This window comes from Sapajus apella, unplaced genomic scaffold, assembly GCF_009761245.1.
Source record: "Sapajus apella isolate SASKATOON/1434 unplaced genomic scaffold, GSC_monkey_1.0 scaffold23, whole genome shotgun sequence".
In the NCBI taxonomy this organism is placed as follows: Eukaryota; Metazoa; Chordata; class Mammalia; order Primates; family Cebidae; genus Sapajus; species Sapajus apella.
Window position 1 is genome coordinate 11406777 of NW_022436963.1, and position 24849 is coordinate 11431625.

A 24849-nucleotide genomic window follows, 5' to 3' on the forward strand; every position below is an offset into this window, starting at 1 on the left:
AAAAAAAAAAAAAAAAAAAAAAAAAAAAAAAAAAAAAAAAAAAAAAAGAAAGAAATCACTTCATCATCAACAGAAAGGACATCCACTCAGGGACCCTCCAAAAGTCACCAACTACAAACACCACAGGTAGATAATCCACAAAGATGATAAGAAACCAGTGCAAAAAGGATGAAAACACCCATAACCAGAATGCCTCTCCTCCTCCAAGGGATTACAACTCATCACCAGCAAGGGAACAAGGCTGGATGGAGAATGGGTATGATGAATTGACAGAAACAGGCTTCAGAAAGTGGGAAATAATAAACTTCTCTGAGCTAAAGGAACATGTTCTAACCCAATGCAAAGAAACTAAGAACCTTGAAGAGAGGTTGGACGAAATGCTAACAAGAATTAACAGCTTAGAGAAGAATATAAATGAATTGAAGGACCTCAAAAACACAACAGGAGAACTTTGCGAAGCATACACAAGTTTCAACAGCTGAATTAACCAAGCAGAAGAAGGGATATCAGAGTTTGAAGATAAACTCAATGAAATAAAAAGAGAAGGCAAGATTAGAGAAAAAAGAGTAACAGGAAATGAATAAAGCCTTCAAAAAATATGGGATTATGTGAAAAGACCTAATATACATTTGGTAGGTATACCTGAATGTGACAGAGAATGAATCTAAGCTGGAAAACACTTCGGGATATTACCCTAGCAAGGCAGGCCAATAGTTAAGTCCAGGAAATACAGAAAACACCACAAAGATATTCCTGAAGAACAGCAACCCCAAGGCACATAATCATCAGAGTCACCAGGGTTGAAATGAAGGAAAAAATGGTAAGCGCAGCCAGAGAGAAAGGTCGGGTTACGCGCAGAGGGAAGCCCATCAGACTCACAGTGGATCTCTGGGCAGAAACCCTACAAGCTAGAAGACAGTGGTGGTCAATATTCAACATCCTTAAAAGAATTTTCAACCTAGAATTTCATATCCAGCCAAACTAAGCTTCATAAGCAAAGGAGAAATAAAATTCTTTACGAACAAGCAATTGCTCAGAGATTTCATGACCACCAAGCCTGCCCTACAAGAGCTCCTGAAAGAAGCACTAAACATAGAAAGGAACAACCAGTACCAGCAACTCCAAAAGTGTACTAAATGGTAAACAGCATCGACACAATGAAGAAACAGTGTTAACTAATGGGCAAAACAACCAGCTAGCATCAAAATAGCAGGATCAAATTCACACATAACAATATTAACCCTAAATGTAAATGGGCTAAATGCCCCAATGAAAACATACAGACTGTCAAATTGGATAAAAAGTGAAAAGCCATCTGTGTGCTGTATCCAGGAAACCCATCTCACACGCAAGGATACACATAGGCTCAAAATAAAGGAATGGAGGAAGATTTACCAAGCAAATGGATAGCAAAGAAAAGGCAGGAGTTGCAATCCTAGTCTCTGATAAAATAGACTTAAATCCAACAAAGATGAAAAGAGACAAAGAAGGGCATTACATAATGGTAAAAGAATCAATGCAACAAGAAGAGCTAAGGATCCTAAATATATGCGCACCAAATACAGGAGCACCCAGATACATAAAGCAAGTTCTTAATGACCTACAACGAGACTTGAACACTCCACTGTCAATATTAGACAGATGAATGAGACAGAAAATTAACAAGGATATACACGACTTGAACTCAGATCTGTACCTAGTAAACCTAATAGGCAACTACACAACTCTCCAACCCAAATCCAAGAATATACATTATTCTCAGCACCACATCACACCTACACTAAATTGACCACATAATTGGAAGTAAATCAGTCCTCAGCAAATGCAAAAGTTGGAAATCATAACAGTCTCTCAGACCACAATCAACTTAGAACTCAGAATTAAGAAACTCACTCAGAACCACACAACTTCATGGAAACTAAACAACTGGCTCTTGAATGTTGACTGGATAAACAATGAAATGAAGGCAGAAATACAGATGTTCTTTGAAACCAACAAGAATGAAGACACAACATACCAGAATCTCTGGGACACATTTAAAGCAGTGTCTAGAGGAAAATTTATAGCAATAAATGCCCAAATGACAAGCAAGGAAACATCTAAAATCGACAATATAATCAAAATTGAAAGAGCTAGAGAAGCAAGATCAAAAAACTCAAAAGCTAGAAGACAAGAAATAACTAAGATCAGAGAAGAACTAAAGGCATTAGAGACACAAAAAGCCCTTCAAAAAATTAATAAATCCAGGAGCTGGTGTTTTGAAAGATCAACAAAATAGACCACTAGCCATATTAACAAAAAAGGAAAGAGAGAAAAATCAAATAGATGCAATAAAAAACAATAAAGGGTATATTACCACAGATTCCACAGAAATACAAACTACCATCAGAGATTACTACAAACAATTCTATGCACATAAACCAATAAACCTGGAAGAAATGGATAAATTCCTGGACACTTGCACCCTCCCAAGCCTAAACCAGGAAGATGCTGAAACCCTGAATAGACCAATAACAAGAGCTGAAGTTAAGGCAGCAATTAATAGCCTATCAAACAAAAATGCCCAGGTCCAGAGGGGTTCACAGCTGAATTCTATCAGACATACAAAGATGAGCTGGTATCACTCCTTCTGAAACTATTCCAAACAATCCAAAAAGAGGAAATACTTCCCAAATCACTTTCTAAGACCAACATCATCCTGATACTAAAACCTGACAGAGGCTCAACAAGAAAAGAAAACTTCAGGCTAATATCCATGATGAACTTACATGCAAAAATCCTCAATAAAATGATGGCAAACCAATTGCAACAGCACATCAAAAAGCTTATTCATCATGATCAAGTAGGCTCCATCCCGGGGATGCAAGGCTGGTTCAACATACCCAAGACTATAAATGTAATTAACCACATAAACAGAACCAAAGACAAAAAACACATGATTATCTCAATAGATGCAGAGAATGCCTTCAACAAAATTCAACAGCCCTTTATGCTAAAAACTCTCAATAAACTAGGTATCAACGGAACGTATGTCAACATAATAAAGCTATTTACAACAAACCCACAACAAATATCAAAGTGAATGGGCAAAAACTGGAAGCATTCCCTTTGAAATCTGGCACTAGACAAGGATGCTCTCTCTCACCACTCCTATTCAATATTGGAAGTTCTAGTCAGAGCAATCAGACAAGAAAAAGAAATAAACGGTATTCCATTAGGAAAGGAGGGAGTCAAATTATCTCTATTTGCAGATGACATGATTGTATATTTAGAAGACCCCATCGTCTCAGCCCAAAATCTCCTGAAACTTATAAGCAACTACAGAAACATCTCAGGACACAAAATCAATGTGCAGAAAACACAAGCTTTCCTATATACCAATAACGGACTTAAAGAGAGCCAAATGAAGAATGAACTGTCATTCAAAATTGCTACAAAGAGAATAAAATACCTAGGAATACAACTAACATAGGATGTAAAGGACCTCTTCAAGGAGAACTACAAACCACTGCTCAACGAAATAAGAGAGGACACAAACAGATGGAAAAACATTCCATGCTAATGGTTAGGAAGAATCAATATTGTGAAAATGGCCACAGTGCTGAAAGTAATTTGTAGATTCAATGCTGTCCCCATCAAGTCACCTATGATCCTCTTCACAGAACTGGAGGAAAACACCTTAAACTTCATATGGAACCAAAAGAGAGCCCACATAGCCAAGTCAATTCCAAGCAAAAAGAACAAAGCTGGAGGCATCATGCTACCTGACTTCAAAGTATACTACAAGGCTACAGTAATCAAAACAGCATGGTGCTGGTACCAAAACAGAGATATAGACCAATGGAACAGAACAGAGGCCTTGGAGGAACACCACACATCTACAACCACCTGATCTTTGACAAATCTTACAAAAACAAGCAATGGGAAAAGGATTCCCTGTTTAATAAATGGTGTTGGGAAAACTGGCTAGCCAACTGCAGAAAGTAGAAACTGGATCCCTTCCTGATACCATACACTCAAATTAATTCCAGATGGATTAAAGACTTAAACATAAAGCCTAACACCATAAAAACCCTAGAAGAAAACCTAGGCAAAACCATTCAGGACACAGGCAGAGGCAAGGACTTCATGACTAAAACACCAAAAGCATTGGCAACAAAAGCCAAAATAGACAAATGGGATCTAATTAAACTCCAGAGCTTCTGCACAGCAAAAGAAACAATCATTAGAGTGAACTGGCAACCAACAGAAAGGGAAAAAATTTTTGCATTCTACCCATCTGGCAAAGGGCTAATAACCAGAATCTACCAAGAACTAAAAGAGATTTACAAGAAAAAACCCATTCAAAAGTGGGCAAAAGATATAAACAGACACTTTTCAAAAGACACATATGAGGCCAACAAACATGAAAAAATTCTGATCATCACTGGTTATTAGAGAAATGCAAATCAAAACCATATTGAGATACCACCTCATGCCAGTTAAAATGGTGATCATTAAAAAATCTGGAGACCACAGATGCTGGAGAGGTTTCAAAGAAATAGGAACACTTTTACACTGTTGGTGGGAGTGTAAATTAGTTCAACCATTGTGGAAGACAGTGTGGCGTTTCCTCAAGGACCTAGAAATAGAAATTCCATTTGACCCAGCAATCCCATTACTGGGTATATATCCAGAGGATTATAAATTATTCTATTATAAAGACACATGCACATGTATGTTCATTGCAGCACTGTTTATAATAGCAAAGACCTGGAACCAACCCAAATGCCCATCAATGATACACTGGACAAGGAAAATGTGACACATATACACCATGGAATACTATGCAGCCATAAAAATCTATGAGTTTGTGTCCTTTGTAGGGACATGGATGAACCTGGAAACCATCATTCTCAGCAAACTGGCAGAAGAACAGAAAATCAAACACCACATTTTCTCACTCATAGGTGGGTGTTAAACAGTGAGAACACGTGGACACCGGGTAGGGAGCATTGCACACTGGGGTCTAGCAGTTGGGGGGACTAGAAGAAGGACAGTAGGGGATAGGGGGTTGGGGAGGGATAACATGGGGAGAAATGCTAGATATAGGTGATGGGGATGGAGGCAGGACACCACATTGCCATGTATGTACCTATGCAACAATCCTCTATGTTTTGCACATGTACCCCAGAACCTAAAGTTCAATAAAAAAATACATATACATATATATAATTAATTTTGAAGAACAAAACGAAAGATGATTGAAACCATTAAAGCAATCTTAATAAGAAAAAAACTCAAACACTGTTTTATTCCTAAGACAAGCCCAAAAATAAAATAATCACCAAAGTGATATATGATTGAAATGTAAAAGGAACATTCATTTTCTCCACCCCTAGGAAACAGTAACTGAAAACAATTTAATGCAAAAGTTAAGCTTCTATTCTGGGCAAGGGAGAATCAGACTGTATTCATGTGCTGATGATCTATTTATAATAAATGGTTAAAAAACGATAGATAAAACTCAGTAGACAAAAATGTATTTTCTCCATAGGAAAAAAAAAGCATTCAAAAGAGAAATATTGCTTAAAATAGTGACAATTAAAAATCATTCAAGGACTCTAAAACATATTTCAGGCAGAAAGAGAGCAGCCTACATAGGACTTATTACAGGATTGAAAGCATCACTGTGAATTCATAATTTTTAATATATAAACTGAGAGGTATGAATATATATATATAATGTATACAAGTACACATGCATATAAATTCAAATGCATATATTTCCCATCTCTATTTATGGAGAGGCTGAGAAGTAATTATATCCCACTATAAATGAGCACACCTGATGTCCGGATCTTGTTTTCTAAATACCACTCTGCAACAACAACAAAAAAGAAACTAGAGCTCCTTATAGAAGTGGCTGACTCCATGAACGGGACAGGAAAGGAACAAGTTGACATTAGAATATCTCGTGGTGTCAGAAAGTTACAAATGGCTAAAACAAACAAACAAAAAAAACAAAAACAAAATTGTGGAGACAGGTCAAAAGAACACATGAGCCGGAATGAAGGGACTCCCCAGGATAAATAGGGACAATCTGAGTAATAAAATAATAATAGTAACTGTTAATATCCCAGAGACTACAGAAAATAAATCTGCAATTCTACACACCACACACACACACACACACACACACACACACACTACACACACACATACACACATACACTACACACACACATACAGTGTGTGAGAGAAGAATACAAAATAACATGTACAATGAACAGGTCTAGAGATCTAATTTACAATATGAGGACTACAGTAAATAAAACTGTGCTATATTAGAGTTTTTTGTTAAATAACTAGATTTTAGCTGCTCTTTTCACAAAAGAAGTAACTCTGAGATAACACATATGAATTTGCTTTACTATAGTAACCATCTTATGGTATATATGTATCCCATAACATCATCTTAAAAACCTCAAATACATAAAATAAATTTTTAAAAAGCGGGAGGTGGGGGAGAAAAGTTCTTCCCTACAAAATTTCAAATCATAAATAAGGAATTAAATTAGAAAGTTACTAGCTGAGCGAGGTGGCTCACACCTGTAATCCCAGCCCTTTGGGAGGCCGAGGCAGGAGGATCACAAGGTCAAGAGATCAAGACCATCCTGGCCAACACGGTGAAACCACGTCCCTAGTAAAAATAACAAAAATTAGCTGGGCATGGTGGTGCACGCCTGTAGTCCCAGCTACTGGGGATTCTGAGGCAGGAGAATTGCTTGAACCCAGGAGACAGAGGTTGCAGTGAGCCAAGATTGCACCACTGCACACCAGCTTGGTGACAGAGCGAGACTCCATCTCAAAAAAAAAAAAAAAAAAGTTACCATTTGGCAACCATCAGAATAGTAATTGTTTCAGGTAAGAATCATTAGGAGTCAATGCTAAAAGGAATGGGCAAACATGTAAGAAAAAAATATTACATTTTCTAAAAGTATATTCTACAAGATACTTATTAATTACAAAAAGAAAAATAGTGATTTTCCAGTGAAGAAACCTGACAGAAAACACACTAACAGGTGATCAAATTTAATACCAAGAATGGGAGAACAGGGCATCAGTGTCTACTGATATAATGCACTAAAAAGGATATAATACTACCTCTGTAGGATTCTGGCCAAAATGCAAAATCTCAATCTAGCCATGAAGAAATGCCAAATCAGACAAACTCAAATTAAGAAACATTCTGAAAAGCAACAGGCTTTGCTTTTCAAAAATGTCAAGGTCATGAAAGACAGTCTGAGGAGTTGAGATTAAAGAACACTAAAAGACAGGACAACTAAACACAATGTGTGATCCTGGAATGGATCCTGGACCCAAATAAAAGACACTGGCAGCATTTCAATAAGGTATGTAGACCAGAAATAGTTTTATAACAAGCTAATTTCCTAGTTCAATAATTATACTATGTTTTTCTAAGACAATGCCTTGTTTAAATATACTAAAGAAACAAAGAAGCATCATGTAACCTGTTTTCAAGTATTTCACTAAAAATTATATATACATTTATAAATATATAATGTATATGTACACACACTCATATATAGCAGAGAGAGAAAATATGAAGTAAGCAAAGTATTAATATCTGGGGAATCTGAGCGAGGAGAGTAGAGGGTTTCTTTATACTATGCTTACAACTTTTTTTTGGAAGTCTAAAATTATTTTAGAATTGAAAGTTAGAAAAGAAAAGGAGACTCTGACTTGAGTTAACCTTGCAGCTGTACCACAAAGTGTCCTTGAACAAGTAACTTGGCTTCATTGAGGCTCAGCTCCTCCCTTGCAAAACAGAGGCAACATCACTTCATGGGGTGATTGGGGTGGACAAACAAGATAGTGCTGCAAAGCTCCAACCCAAGAGCTGGCCCCTGAAGCGCAGAGTAAGTATAGCTACTGTTGTTTTTGGTAAATCCAAAATACAACAACCTACTCGAGAGCGTTACTGTTTGAAGACAGTTTGGGAACACCTGAGGTGATATGTAGGCTGCAGAGACAAAGCTGTTCTATGTCAGGAGCAGAAACACAGGATCCTCACACCTGCTTTTAAACAGGGCTTTTTACTTTCTAGAACACGTTTCTATACAATTGAAAACAACGTTACTTTTTCCACAGTGGGAGGATGAAAGCAATTGTGGGTGGGGCTTCTTTAGAAGAGGGATTGATTTTCTTTTACTTTTAAAAAGGTCTCAGAACAGTTAAAAATAGTTTTGCCTTTTGCCAGCCTCCCTCTGCTGCCTGCTCCCACCAGCTGCTCCTTCTCTTGGGCTTCTCTTCTCCTTGCCCCTTCACCATTTCCCCTCTGTCCTTTTTGCTTCCAATCACTCATATGCCATGCACTCCTGAGAATCCTACCTTCTCTTTTTTCTTTGGTTTTGTTTTGAAAAAAAAAAAAAAGAAAAAGAAAAATTTAATCCCAAATGAACAAAGAAGATGCGTGGGAAGAAAATAAATGGTGAGCTCTTCCTAATTTCACCACCTGCCAAGTTTTAAGTTCTTCCTCCAACTCACACTAATCTCCTGTGCAACCATAAACTTCAGTGCTTGACAAAGCCTAGTTCTAAGTAAAAAGCAAAAACTGAATACGGGGGCAGGGTGGGGGGTGCATTCTTATTACTCACGAACTCTGAAAAAAAAAATGCCCAGGATGTCAAATGGTATTATACTATAAAAGTTAAAGATGTGCTAATGACAGTTGTTTTCTACTCCAAGGTGTTTTAAATATTGTAAACTATCATTTACTGTCATTATTTTAATGATGTAGAATGTCAAAAACTCAATCTGGGTTAATTCGCAAATACATATGTTTGAAAGGAGAAAAAAAATTTTTTTCTATTTTATTTCCATGTAATGTCCCCTTACTTGACAGTTCAAAATGTGGATGCAGCCAAAAGAAAAATAACAAAGGTCAAGGATAAAAATTTACCTAACAGAGTACACAGCTCTTAAAAATCACTTTCCTGAAATACCTTCTTTAATTTTAGAAAACTGAAAACAACAGAAAATACACTATTTTGTTTGACAGTGCTTGTGATTAAGGGTTGTGACTGTGTGGGGGGGTTGGAGGACCCTTGCTAGGATAGAAGAAAGGTGCCAGACAGAAGTTCAGATTCAATAGAAGTAGCTTTCAAATCAGGACTCTAACCATCAACCAATTTTAAATGGACAGACTCAGTTTCAAGTAAATAAAATATCTGCCTATGAGAGCCTGTAGCCCTACTTAGGTGCTAATAAAATTTCTGAGATTTACTCTGCCTTGCTTCATTTCATCCGGGCACTGATTATGTTTTCATTTTTTATTCACCAAATCTTTACTAAGCACTTCCTCATACCACAAATCCCGTGTAGGGTGCTAAGACATGAAGAATAAAACAGGTCTGGCTGGAGACTGCATGGATCTACCAGTATGTCTGAGCCTGTGTGAACTCATAAAGTCCCTGAGAAAGAAAAAATAGGTGAAAATTAGCAACCCCGTGAGGGCATTTACAAAAAAGAAGGGAGTGCGAAAGAAGTTAACCACACCAGAGCTCAGGAGGGCAATGGTATCACTTACCAGGTCACAGTTTGATGACAAAGTTGGTCTCAAAACTAAATGCAGTGATTGTGTTAGATGCAAACATCTGGATGAAATAGATTAATGTGTTTGTGACCTTGCCAAGAAAGAGAAGTGCAGGAGAGCGCTAGAGTTCTAGTCTCCTTTCTCAGTTTAGCATTCATTGACATCCGTGTACTTCTAGGTATGCGAGTGCATGCATACGTATCTATCAAGGTACAAGACATGTAATGAAAGAAACTAATAGAGACCAGGAAAGAGAAAGCAAAGGAAGTGAAATAGGGAGGTGGAATGAGGTCGGCAAATCTTAGAGGAATGCAGTGCTTCTGCAAGGCTGGTGCAGGAATGTTTCCATTAGAATCACCTGAGGGGTTTACTTAATATGCAGATTCCTGGGCTCTGATCCAGGTCTGGTGAGCCTGAATGTCTGGGGCTGGGACTATAAGATTTGGATTTTATACAAGTTTTGGGGTGGTTCTGCATATTAAAGTATAATCTGCATATTAAAATTTAAGTTCAGACCACTCCCTAAATCCAAGGACTCTATTTTATTGTTGACTTGGCCAATAGTATGAATGGATGTCTTCAAAGCCTTGTCCCCACTACCCCATTGAGCCTGATCCACTTACCTCTCTATATCATACTCCCTCCTCTCCCACCAAGGAAACCAGAGTGATCCTGAAGTTGCCTAAACCTCAAGTCAGTTTAGTGCTCCTCATTAGTAATAAGGTCCTGTTCAAGGAACTATTGGATAATCATTCATATCCTCATTGAGATGCTAGCATATCCTATCCAATTATTAGCTATAGATGGACTCTAACCAGGAAATCCAAGACTATGCTGCTTACTGAATGACAGTAATAAAGGTAGGCTATGACTTAATTATGATGTGGTTTATGAACTATATAATAAGGAAAACTCCTAGTATATACCAGGTGTGTGGGGCATATGAATACATATGTGTGTTTTGAGAGATATATACAGGACCCTAATCAGAGAAAGTACCAGAAATAAAAGCCATGCATGCCTGGCATCTTCTCTGTTTCTTTTCCAGTTACCCAAATCACGTGTGAAAAACTTGCCAAAAGAAAGAGGAAGTGCAATAACCACAAACAGTAAGTGATTTTTGTGTCCCACAAACTGGCTAGTCCACTGTATTGTCTACTTAGCTGTTTTTGTAATTTCGACTTTTATGTTGGATTTGGGGATATGCATGCTGGTTTGTTCCATAGGTATATTGCATGATGCTGATGTTTGGGGTATGATTAATCCCATAACTCATGTAGTGAACACAGTGCCCAATAGTTCTTTTTCGATCCTTGACCGCTTTATTCCCTCCCACAGTAGTCCCCAGTGTCTATGGCTTCCACCTTTATGTCCATGTGTACCCAATGTTTAACTCTCACTTATAAGTGAGAACATGTGGTATTTGGTTTTCTGTTCCTATGTTAATTTGCTTAGGATAATGACCTGCAGCTGCGTTCATGTTGCTGCAACAAACAAGATTTCATTCTTTTGCATGTCTATGTAGTATTCCATTGTGTATATGTACCACATTTCCTTTATCTAATCCACCATTGATGGGCACCTAAGTTAATTTCATGTCTTTGCTATTGTAAATATTGCTACAATAAACATAGGAGTAGGTGTATCATTTCGGTAGAACAGTTTGCTTTCTTTTCAGTATATATCCAGTAATGAAATTACTGGGTTGAACAGTAGCTCAGTTTTAAGTTCATTAAGAAACCTCCCAGTTGCTTCCCACAGTAGCTGAACTTATTTACATTACCACCAACAGTGTATAAGCATCACCTTTTCTCCACAGCCTCACCAACATCTGTGGTTTTTTTTTGTTGTTGTTGTTTTTTTGTTTTATTTTTTAACTTTTTACTAATAACCATTCTGAATGGTATGAGATGCTATCTCATTGTGGTTTTGATTTGTATTTCTCTGACGATTAGTGAGGTTGAGCATTTTTTTCCATTTTTTCATGTTTCTTTGCTGCTTGTTTGTGTTCTTTTGAAGTGCCTGTTAATGTATTTTGTCCACTTTTTAATAGGGTTGTTGTTTGCTTGTTGAATTGTTGAAGTTCCTTATAGATTCTGGATATCAGACCTTGTCAAATGCATAGTTTGCAAATATTTTCTCCCATCCTGTAGGTTGCCTGTTTTTTCTGTTGCTAGTTTCTTTTACTGTGCCCAAGCTCTTCAATTAGACCCTACTTATTAAATTGTGTTTATGTTACATTGCTTTTGAAGTCTTAGTTATACATTGTTTCCCAAGGATGATGTCCAGAATAACATTTCCTAAGTTTTCCTCTAGGATTTTTTGTAGTTTGTGGTCTTACATTTAAATATGTAGTCCATTTTGAGGCAATTTTTGTATACGGTGAAAGGTAGGGGTCTAGTTTCTTTCTACTGCGTATAGCTAGCCAGCTATCCCAGCAGTAAGAATAGGGTGTCCTTTCTCCATTGCTTATTTTTGTTGACTTTGTCAAGATCAGACAGTTGGAGGTATGAAGCTTTATTTCTGGTTTTCTACTCTGTTCCATTCCTCTGTGTCTGTTTTTGTGCCAGTACCATGCTGTTTTGATTAATGCAGCCTTATAGTATAGTTTGAAGTCAGATAATATAATACCTCTGGCTGTGTTCTTTTTTTTGCTTAGGATTCCTTTGGCTATTCAGGCTCCCTTTTGGTACCATGTGAATTTTAGAATAGTCTTTTCTAATTCTGTGAAAAAATGACATTGGTAGTTTGATAGGAATACCATTGAACCTGTAGACTGCTTTGGGCAGTATGGCCATATTAATGATATTGATTCTTCGAATCCCTGAGCACACTATGTAGACTTTGACTTTGATACTGGGTCCTGACTAGGTCAACACGACAGAGACGGGCTGGTCCCTCAAACTTTTTCTCTAATATCTGGAGAGTACATATTTTATGCTTTTCAGTGTGTATAGTCTCTGCTGGAACAACTCAACTCTGCCATTACAGCATTAAAGCAGTCATATATAATACATAAACAAATGGGTGTGGCTGGGTTCCAGTGAAACTTTATTTACAAAAATAAATAGTGGGCCAAATTTAGCCTGCAGGTTCTTGTTTGCTAACCCCAGCTCAAATCATCCTTAGACAAAAAATCTTGGAAGCTGCTAATAATAACAAGGCCATGCTTTGCAATACTGTTACTAAGCTATTGTCTCAGCATCAAATTCACCCTTTGGTATTCTCTTCTGTGATAACTGGTACATTTACGTATTGAAAAGACAGATGACCACCATATATTAAGTGGGAAAAAAAATCACACTTTTTATAGCAATATCTTTTTTTAACCAACAAACAAAATACAATCCTGTATGCATACATATATAATGTTGTATAAGGATTCATAAGTCTCAGAAAGGATAATACTGAAAGGTTCAGAGGGGTAATCTCTGGAAAATGGAATCAGGATTAGGACGAGAATATTACTCTGATTTTTTGTTTTACATTCTTTTGTAGTATATGAATTTATTAAAGTAAGCAAACATTACCTTTGTATGTTAAAACAATAAAAAGGAAAAACTTAGGTTGGGGTCTTACCAATGCTGAAACATTTTTGTTAATCCATTTCCCCGGTTCTAACCTAAGCTTTACAGGGGTGCTGTTGTCAAGCAATCACTCATTCATTCATTCTACTCATATAGTAGGCATCCACTTTGGGCCAGACCCTACGCTATGGGTAAGGAATTCATGAAGTTTAGGATCTAGGTGGAAAAACATAATTATACAAGTAAAGCTAAAATTGTAATTGAAACAAACAACGTACAAGAAGGAAAGATGGCATCACTCATTCCTTTATTAATATATTTATTGGGTGCTCTATCCCATTATTGCTGGAGTATAAAATCTATGGCAGTGAATACAAAAAGATGAGACAGAGAAAATGATAGGAGTAAACATGCTGAGGACTTCAGACTAGTTCCTACCATATCATCTACACAATTTCCTTAAAACTGCTATGAATATAAAATCACAACAGCTGTTTTAAAGAGACTGAAATTGAAATTCAATGATACAAGGCATTCGTAAGTTTTCCTTGGCTAACTTTCTACATTGATCATGACTTCTTTTCCTTTTTCACACTCTTAGAATCAGGGATGGGTTAGATGTTATGACCTTAATTATACTTCAGACATCTTCTGTTATAATTCTCCCTAGAGACCAAAGGCAGAGATCATGTCTTCTCTTCTGTATGTTGGAGGCACTGTCTTTTGAGCTCTACACCAAATACCTTCTCTGGAATTGGTTTGCCACTTCTAGAGATTGGCTCTGTGTAGATATGTTTGTGTAATATGACAATAGACAGGCACGTGATCCTAGCTGGTCCAGAATTCCTTCTTCACATACTCAGAACAGGAACAAAAGAGAGTAGTCTAGATTTTACAACGTATTGACTCAAGGGATGAAGAATTCCATATGTCCTCTTATGTGAACTAGACAGAGGCAGACAACTTCAGAGATTAAAGAATGGTGCAGACAAGCAGGGAGAAGATGACCATGAACAGATCATTCTGTCCAGGTGCCTATGATTTTTTGAGGTCCAGGTTCTTCTGAAGATCCTACTACATCCTTTGCTTGGGCTTTTCCCATATGACATCATTCTATACTTACATTAAATCTTCCCTTTTCACTTAAGCATCTATAAATTAAAGCAGCACTAACTCATGCATGTGTATTTATCACAAAATTCTTAGTATTGCTTTCCTGACAGTAGAGGATTTTTTCTGCAGTGATTCAGAGCCAAAGGAAATCCTCATGTTATTTTTTTTCTCCAGAATGTTTTCCGAGAAAGTTTTCTATCAGTTTGCTGTAAGTTGAACACCACTTGTTATCAATTCCAGAACCTCATATACAGTATTCTTTAATAGACAGAAACACAATTATAGGGGAGGTCAGAATATACTACTCCAAAGTCTTTTTAAGTGCCCTCTCCTGTGCCCTTCAAGCCAATATGGTTTCTATATCAAATGGCCTTGGACAAGTTGTTTATCTTTTGAGTTTCAGTTGTATCATTTGAATATAGGCAATTCTATTGGATCTACAATGCTGCTGGCAGGATAAGTGAAAAACTCTTTGGAAAGTCCCTCACACATAGTCAGTATCATTTAAGGTGACTCCTCCTATGAGATTTTACAATTAGGGATATGATCAGTCTTAGTCCATTTTGTGTTTTTATGAAGAATTACCTGAGGCTATATAATTTATAAAGAAAAGAGGTTTATTTGGCTCAGGATTCTGGCAGCTAGAAAGTTCAAGATTGGGTATCTGCATCTGGTGAGGGCCTCAGCCTTCTTCATCTCATGGTAGAAGGCAAATGGAAGCCAGTGTATGCACAAATCACATGGTGAGAGAGGAAGCAAGAGAGAGAGTGAAAAGGTGGGGGAATGCCAGGCTCTTTTTAATAACCATCTCTTCTGGAAACTAATAGAGTGAGAACTTATACAACCCAAAGTATAGGCATCAATCTGTTCATGAGGGTTCTGCCCTCCTGACCCAAACTCCTCCCCTAGACCCCACCTTCCAATACTGGGGATCAAATGTCAACATATGGTTTTGAAAAGACAAACATCCAAACCATAAGATTCCACTCCTGGATTGCCAAACCTCATGTCCTTCTCACATGTGAAATATAATTGTTTCATCTCAATATTCCCAAAAGTCTTAACTCATGTCAAAATCAACTCAAAAGTTCAAAGTCCAAAGTCTCATTTGTGACCCAAGGTAATTTTTTGCCAGCTATGAGCCTATAGGATCAAAAATAAGATATTTACTTTCAAGATACAATGGTTTCATGGGCATTGGGGTAAACATTCCCATTCCAAAAGGGATAAATTGGCCAAAAAAAGAAGGAGAAGACCTCACGCAAGTCTGAAACTTAGCTGGACAGACATTATATCTTCAAGCTACAAAATGATCTTCTCTGACTCCATGTCCTACATCCTGGGCACCGCAAGGGGTGGGCTCCTAATGCCTCAGGAAGCCCTGGAATTCACTGGTTGGAGATGAATTCCCGTGGCTTTTCCAGGTTGGGATCACACACTGCTGCTGCTGGTGGCGACTGTATAATTTGGGAGTCCCTTTGGTAGCTCCACTTGGCACCGAGATAGAGATTCTGTGGTGGCTACACCTCTGTGGAAGGTCTCTGTCTATGTTTTCAAGCTTTTCAATACATCCTTTGAAATCTACGAGTCATCAAGCCTTCACTACCCTTGCATTCTGGGTGCCTGCAGACTTAATGTCATGCAGAAACTGACAAGACTCATGGCTTGCACCCTCCAGAGAAGCAGCCTGAGCTGTATCTGGGGCCATTTGAGCCATGGCTGGTGCCAGAGCAGGTGGGATGCAGGGAGCAACATCCAGAGGCAGCCCAGGGCAAACTTGCCCTAGGTCTGTCCCCTGAAACCATTCTGTCTACCTACACCTCTGGGCCTGTGATAGGAGGAGTGGTCTTGACAATCTCTGAAATGCCTTAAGGGCCTTCTTCCCTTAAGGCATTAGCACCTGGCTCCATTTTAGTCATGCTAATCTCTCTAGCAATTTCACTGGGCTAGGCAAGAGCATTGGATTCCTCTCCTGAAAATGTTGTTTCCTTTCCCACCAAATGGCCAGGCTGCAAATTTTCCAAATTTTTACGTTCTGCTTCTCTTTTAAGTTACACCTTTAGGTCAATCCTTTGCTGCTGTAATTCAGCATAATCTGTTAACAGTAGCCATGCCATTGAGGTCTTTGCAACCTAGAATTTTCATCCACCAGATACCCCAGGTCATCACTTTTAAGTTCAGCCTTCTACAAAGCCCTAGGGCATGGACACAATGCAGCCAAGTTATTTGCTGCTGTGTAACAAGGGTGACCTTTGCTCCAGTTCCCAGTTAGTTTTTCATTTTCATCTGGGACCTTGTCAGCATGAATTTTACAGTCAATATTTCTATCAGCATTTTGGTCAAAACCACTTAGCCATTCTCTAAGAAGTTCAACACTTTCCCTTGTCTTTTTATCTTCTTCTGAGACCTCCAACTCTTCCATCTGCTGCCCATTACCCCCAACTTCTGGGTACCAATTTTCTGTCTTAGTTCATTTTGTATTGTCATGAAGTAGTCACTCAGTAATTTGAAGGACTTGCTGTGTAATTTATAAAGAAAAGGGCTTATGTGAATCACAATTCTAATGGCTAAAAAGTTCAAGATGGAATATCTGCATCTGGTGAGGGCCTCTGGCTGCTTACACTCCTGGTGGAAGATGAAAGGGAGCTATGTATGAAGAGATCACATGACAGAGAGGAAGCAAGATGTTAACCAGGTGCTAGGCTCTTTTCAACAATTAGTTCTCTTGGGAATTAACAGATGGAGAACTCACTTCCCAAAGGCAGGCATTAATATATTCATGATGGATCTGCCTCCATCCCCCAGATACTTCCCACCAGGCCCCACCTCCAACACTGGGGATCAAATTTCAACATGTGCCTTGACAAAGACAAACCAAGCATGATCTTTAGAGATACCACATGGTAGAATGGACAGAATACTTAAATGCTATTCAGGAGACCTCTATTCTAGTTCCCTGTTCTCACTAACTAGCTGCACGGCCATGCTGGTTACTTTTTTCCATAAAACCTGTATCTTCATGCATAAAATGCCATTCCCTGTGTCTGAGTATCGTCCCATTTAATTATGTCATGGAAACCCCAACTCTAACTCATGAGTCATCTTGAGTCCTGACTGCTTCAGCAAGCGCTCCTCAGTTTCCACAATCAGAGGAGAACATTCCTTTCTTTTGCATAAATAAACACTGTATTTGAATCTCTCTTATGGGAATCATTAGGCTCAACCCTACTTTATAAATCCAGCACTACTCAATTCCTTCTTCTTTACTATCTAAAGACAATTCATCTTCCAAAGTTACATAAAAACAAAGCTTAACATTCACTGCAGATGTCCAACAAACATATTTAATTGGATAAGAAACTTGGCAGGTATTTAGTACTAGGCATGCCATTTGCTTTTGTATGCCCAGAACCTAGCAAAGTGCCTAGCTCATGGTAAGTATTCAATAAATACTTGTTAAATGAATACTCAGATTTGATTAGGAAAGAGGACATAGGCAACATTTTCAAGGGAATGGGTTTTTCGACCAATTCAGTTTGCCAAAATGTAGGCCTTGATGTTAAAAGGAAGCTAGAGCTTACAGGAATGGAGGGACCCAAGTCTGATGGCAAGGGCAGAAATCATCAAAATTTAAGAGACCTAGTCCCTTGTTTGGTGGGGAATGGTTGACTGCTGGCTATTTAATTCCACATGGTTCCACAGATGATGGTGGATGTGGGGGGATTAGTCCAAGCACAGTTCTTATAAAGACCTATGATCAATGGCCTTAACAAACATAAGTGATTAATATTTACTGACTTTATGACGCATTTATTTTTCTTAGAGCACCTACCACAGTTTAATCTAACTTTATTAATTTTTTTAGTACACTTTTTTTTTGTTGTTGGTGGTGGTATCCTCAACAAACTATGAGTTCTGTGTGGGAAGGAACCATGACTCCCTGTCCATTGTTGTACATCCACTATCTAGCACAGAGTAGAGGAAGCTCAACAAATGTTGAATGAATATGCACATGGTATGATGGATGGATGGTTGAGTGGATGGATGGAGAGAGGCCAGCTAGTCACCCAGACAAACTTCAGGATTGTGAATCTAAATAATAAAACAAGTTCAACAACAACAAAAATAATTCCACTACATTACAGCCTGGATGAATGGCTTACCCACTGTCTTAGGCCATTTGTGCTGCTATAACAAAATACCTGAGAATGGGTGACGTATAAAGAACAGAAAGTTACTTCTCACAGATCTGGGAAATTCAAGATCAAGGTCCTACCACCTGGTACCTGGCCAGGGTAATCTTCTGCTTCCAAAATGGTAACTTGTTGCAGCTCCTTTGGAGGAAATGAATACTGTGTCCTCACATGGCAAAAGGTGGCAGGGCAAAAAAGGGACCTATCTAGTTCCTCCAGCCCTTTTGTAAGAGCACTACTCCATTTGGGAGGTAATCACCTCCCAAAAGTGACATCTCTTAATATTGTTGCATTGGGGATTAAGTTTTAACATGAAATATGGAGGAGACACAAATATTCAAACCATAGCACCAACTTAGAGATGACTGAACAATAACGAACATATATAAATTCAAATGAATGGAACAACACCAATAACAACCGCCAACACTTATGTAGTGCTTACTGTGTGCCAGGCATTGTGCTAAATGCTTTATATATATGAATTCTTAATTCCTAATACAAAAAAGTGAGTGTTCCTTCTTGATCTAGAGCCAAGACTGCATCTATCAAAATGGGAATCTGATCATCTCTCCCATCTGCCCCCCACCCCAAGTACATCAAAGGGCTACATGACCATTTCATTTAATTTAATTCCAGAAGTAAACTTAACCTCTCACCAAGTGCCCAACCAAAGAGACTGCATGGTTTCCTAGTATGAAAATCTGAAGAATCAATTTGCAATTTGTTTCCTGCAAATCTGTCATTCCTCTCTTCAAACCTATCACTAGAGAAATTACTTTTCAGACCATTCTACAGCTTGGGAATACTAAATAAGCCTTAATGAGTTCAAAAGTCAGTAATGACAGTACTAATTCGGTGGCCTGTTTGGTAAAAAGTCAGTCTCTCTTCTTCAAAAGAAAAATAGGATTATTAAGTGAGCTAGGAGAATTTTCTTTACATGATTGATGGGTAGAAAAAGTAATCACCTTTGAAGTGCTGCAACATATAATATCTTTCCATTGTTCTCTTTCTTATTCTGACACCATGAGTAATTGAAGGGAAGGGAGCCTCTCAGAATGACCAATGAAGTGAAGGTGAGAGCCCTTTCTCTGCTATGTACCACTAGAGTGACCTGCTGGGGTCTTGAAGAGTTGAGAGCTGACATGAATGTCTTTGATGGGCTTCTTTGATGCTTGGTTCAGAGTGTACCTGCCACCAGTCAGGCCACACAGGCTTTGGGTGAAACATACATCTAAGGAGACATGTGTTACTGCTTCTTAGAAGACAAGGGCCTGTGGACCTGTGTAAGAAGATCTGTTGTCTGAGCTCTGGGGTCAGGGTAAGGTCCTCAAGGTGGAAGTGAAGGAAATCAAGGAGCAAAGCAAGTTGAAGCAGGTAAGAAACACCAAATATGATTTCAAAATAGTTTCTCATCATACTCATCCACAATGACCGATTAACCACAATGTTCAGACTGACAACTAGGAGATCATTAGCCTCTTGGCCCCAGCTCACTGATGAAGAGGCAGACAGTCCTTCCCTTGCAAAAGGTACTGCTTTCCTATAGCTTACTTTGTAAAGAGATCTTTACTGTTACAAGTAGTTCAACTGAAAAAGAGTTGACGCTCAAACACCTTAAGAAGCAAAGATGATCAGGCAGGTGAAGAGTTTCATTCTTAAGAGCTCACTCTTTCTGAACTCTCCTAAAGCCCACCCAGGCAAGGGCAGATCAGTTTGTTATCTGAAGGAAGAACAATGCTTTGAAGAAGATTTATAAGGAGGAAGCGTCTTTGGTTTATTGACAAGAGAGTGAAAGACTCTAGAGTTGTAAGCAAAATGTTTCTGCTCAGGTTCTAGAACCTGCTGGCTAGAGAACAGATGGCTGCCACTTGCTGGCCCTTGGAGTGATAAGGAGTTGGGGAAGGAAGAGGGTAACATCCGTGTGATCTGGCACAGAATATTCTTCTCTGGAGCCACTCTTATACAGAAGAGAACTGGGATGTTTGGGGGGTTGCTGCATAATGTAGTTTGAATCTGCATCCCCACCCAAATTTTATGTGGGATTGTAATCCTCAATGTTGAAAGTGGGGCATGGTGGGAGGTGACTGGATCATGGGGTGGTTTCTCATGAATGGTTTAGCATGATTTCCTTGGTGTTGTTCTCATGATAGTGAGTTATCAGGAGATGTGGTTGTTTAAAAGTGTGTGGCATCTCCCACCTTGCCTTTCTTCTCCTGCTCCCACCACGTGAGACGCCTCACTCCCCCTTTCCCTTTGCCATGACTGGAAGCTTGCTGAGAGCGCCCCCCGCCCCCAGAAACAGAAGCTGCTGTGCTTCCTGTATGGCGTACCTAACTGTAAACCAATTAACCCTCTTTTCTTTATAAAGTACCCAGTCTCGGGTATTTCTTTATAGCAATGTGAGAACAGACAAATACACCATAGTACCTCCAACCTGCTAATGAAGTCAGGAGTCTACCCTTTGCTACCCACAGGCTCTACTACTGGTGAGTCATAGAAGATAAAGGCATTTGAAGGAAGAGGACAACAATAATCTCCAGATACATCTACAACCAAGTAACAGCAACCCTTCTCAGAAGCTATACGTGGTATGTAGTAGACACTGAACACACATCTGTTAAATGAACGAATGAATAAATGATTACACAGTGTAGTTAGTTCATAATTGTAACTGGTTTATACTGATTTTGTTATATCTGCTTGGTACCATGTGAGTTTTGATTTCATAATGATCTACAGTCTTTGTGTGACATGGCCTCAGAATACAAGTCAACTTCTTCATCTGGTTCTCAGCCCACGAAATAGTGATCTGCTGCAAGGACAGGCTGGCCATAGTAGAAGTTAAAAACAACATTATGTCTACATAGCACTTTATAGATAATGTAAACGATATTCAACATGATAATTTCACAATGTCTACATTAAGGCCTGACTTTTAACTAAAAACTATGTGAAACATGATAGTATTTATAGATTAATTTCATTCAGAGATGCTTTTATTTATTTCACACATATATCTCAGGCCAAGGGTAAGTATGGTAAGAACAAGTCACTAGGAGGCCAGCAAGAGAGGATTAATGAATGGAAGAAATGTAAATGAGAGTGAAACACTGGCAAACTCATCCCAACTTTAGCAAGAGGGGCCAAGATATCTGAGCTAGCTGGAACAGCAAAATAATAATGAAAATAATAACAATAATAACATTCACTGTGAGCAAAAGTACCCTGTAAGCAAGTCAAAAATATAAGTGCTAAGGGTCTCAATAGCTGATTATAATGAACTTCCTCGTGTAATCTCAGGGAGCAGGAAAGAGAAAATAGATTGTGCATCTGTTCAAACTAAACATATTTCAAGCTGGAATCAGCTTGGTGCCAAAGACATCTCTGTCACCGAGAAGGAAAAATTCCAAATGGAAGAAAAATTCTGTTTCATGCTCAAACACCATGAACCTGGAGAGGAAAATGATATAACTACTGCCTTAGGAGGCAATGTGTCAGTTTCCTATGGCTGCAGTAACAAATTACCACAAACTTACTTGGCTTCAAACCACACCAATTTCTTATCTTGCACTTCTGGAAGGTGGAGGTCTGACACAGGTCTCAAGGTGTGGGCAGGGCTGACACCTTGAGGCTGATACAGGTCTAAAATCAAGGTGTGGGCAGAGTTGAATTCCTTTCTGGAGTTTCTAGAGTCCACCTACATTCCTTGGCTCATGGCCTCCTCCTCCATCTTTAAAGTCAGCAATAATGGGATGAGTCCTTCTCACATCACATCACTCTGACCTGCTTTTCTGCCTCTCTCCTCTACTTTTAAGAATCCTTGAACTTACATTGAGCCCACTTGGGCAATCTAGGATAATCTTCCTATTTTAACATCAGCTACTGAGCAACCTCAATTCCATCTGAAACCTTAATTCCTCACTGCTTATAAGGTAACACAGCCATAGTTTCTAGGGATTAGGACATGGACATCTTTGGTAGGAGGGGGGTATTCTATCCAGAGATCCCCAATCTCTGTGCCACACAGCAGGAGGTGAGGGATGGGTGAGCGAACTCCTATCAGATCAGTGGCAGCATTAGATTCTTATGGGAGCAAGAACCCTACTGTAAACTGCACGTGCAAGGGATCTAGGGTGTGTGCTCCTCATGAGAATCTAATGCCTGATGGTATGATGTGGAACAGTTTCATCCTGAAACCCTTCCACCACCTGGTCTGTGGAAAAATTGTCTTCCATGGAACAGGTCCGTGGTGCCAAAAAGGTTGGGGATCACTGTTCTATATTGTCTACCTCAGGCATCAGTGTTAAAATTTACTTAAAAATCTGTCCATCTCCAGCTACCAAAAATACAGGTGAGCGTATCTCATATGTGTAAACTGTATGTGTAAGGTGTGAGAATCCTATCTTTTCTTGCTAGGCAGAGCTGAATATATGTGTTCTCAGAGGCCCCCAAATTCCAGAAAACCAAAATTTAAAAAATAATATTGAAGATTAAAAAACAAACAAACGAGAGACAGATACAGCATCCATAAACATCTTAATTTACCCAGTGCAGTTTCTAAGAGAGCCTACCAACTAACAGCCTTTTCCCCATCTCAACTTCTCAATCATTCATTTTGTTACATTTTTTTTTATTTGGAGAATGTTACCGAATGCATTTCATTGCTGTTAGCAGTCTAGACACTTATGAGAAATTAAAACCCCATTAAGTGTGAAGGTATCCAAACAATAGCAGATCTCCCTTCCACTGGATATATTTTGAGATGACAGCTCTGCTTCGTCTGACTCCTCAACAAGAACAACTTATGAAACTCACAGTTTCAGTGACAGGGCCCAACCACCATCTATTTTTGTAGCACCTGGAAAAAAAATGCCCACATAGGCAATACATCAGGTACAGAAATGAAATTAAATAGAACAATATTGAGGCATCGACCACTAAGATCCATTTCATTGTTTCCTATCCTGAGATGCCCTAATTGAAGGTGGCATTCCAAAGTTAAATTCTAGCTCTGACAGCATCTCCTGTCAGACACCTGTCAAAATGTAATAAGACACCTGTGAAAGGGAAGTGATGCCAAAGCCACATCATATTCCCTACACCTTGATGCCTAACTTGCAGGATTCATGTCACCAAGCAAACAGAGTGGTAGCTGGGTGCCATTGGCACTGTGCCACCATTTGCAGGAGAGGAAGACAGAATGAGAGAGAAAGATAAAGACAACACTGCAAAAGGAAGCACACAAGCATTTTAAGTTTAGCAAATGATTATGAGCATAAAAGGACAACTCTGAACGGACTTAAAGTTTAGGATTCATCTCTAGAGTCTTGATCATGATCAGAGGCACAGAATTATTTTTTAATAAGTGTTTTACATAATTAAGGGGTGGTAGCTTTCATGCAGATGAACGCTTTGAATGCTCACAACACCAAATGGGCTTCATTAGCTTAGCTGGGCAATTATGAAGCGGGAAGTAAAAAGCTAAGATAAAGACTTATCTCAAAAAGGTCTGAAGCAGGGCGTGTTGATATCCAAGAGGCATGACGATGCATTTTGTACATTTATTACCTTGGAGGCAAAACTTCTAGGACTCTAGATAGCTTTGAAAGCAGTGCATACATCCCATTTAACATCGAAATGAAACAGGTGGCATGTTTAAAGATCTGTAGAAAGTCTTGAAATAGTTCCCACACATTGGAAGGTTTCACCAAGCCTTCTCTATTTATTCTAAATGCTTTTTCTATTGTTTTCCAATTGCTTCTCTCATTTCCTTCCCATGTGCATTTCAGAGAAAATTGGAGAGCTTAAAATGCAGCTAAATATAACCCCTGCACTAAGCAAATAGTGAATAAATCCTTAAGAAATTATTTTTGAAGCATATTCTTTCTCATTTGATTAAAAAACTGCAATATCACAAATGAGTCTTGCTCAGGAGAAAGGCTATTTGATTACAAGAGGACTAAGCATGTAGAGGGAAAGCCGAGGCTGAAGGGACTGAATCCAGTTCTCAGCTATTTCAGTACAGATATTTTTCTAGATAATTGGTCTCCTATGCAAGTTAAAGATTCAAAGATAGATCTCTCACAGGTTGAGCATGGCAAAACCACAGCCTGCTGGTTCTGCAAAAGGACCATTCCAGTTAGGGTTCAATCACCTTGTTTAAAAAACAGTAAGTTGAATCCAGGAAAAGTTTATTGACTTGGTCCAGAATATTACTGAGCCACCACCATAGCCAGGCTTACATCCCAGAGCTCCTGTTTCCCATCCTGGGCTGTCTATATTCTTCCATTTCACCTCCCCAAGCAGCTGGCTTTGGGAAGAAGGGAGTCACAAAAAGACCAGAAATAACATACACCTTGAAGGAATTGACAAAGGATTTTTTCTTGGTTACTTTGCAAGCCAGGGACCCCTGGCC

General features: G+C 38.8%; 1 protein-coding gene across 10 annotated transcripts in view; it reads right to left on the reverse strand.

Moving 5' to 3' along the window:
* Nucleotides 1-24849, reverse strand: part of FHIT (fragile histidine triad diadenosine triphosphatase) — a 1501749-nt gene that overhangs the window by 366559 nt on the left and 1110341 nt on the right. The gene's annotated exons all lie outside the window — the stretch shown is intronic.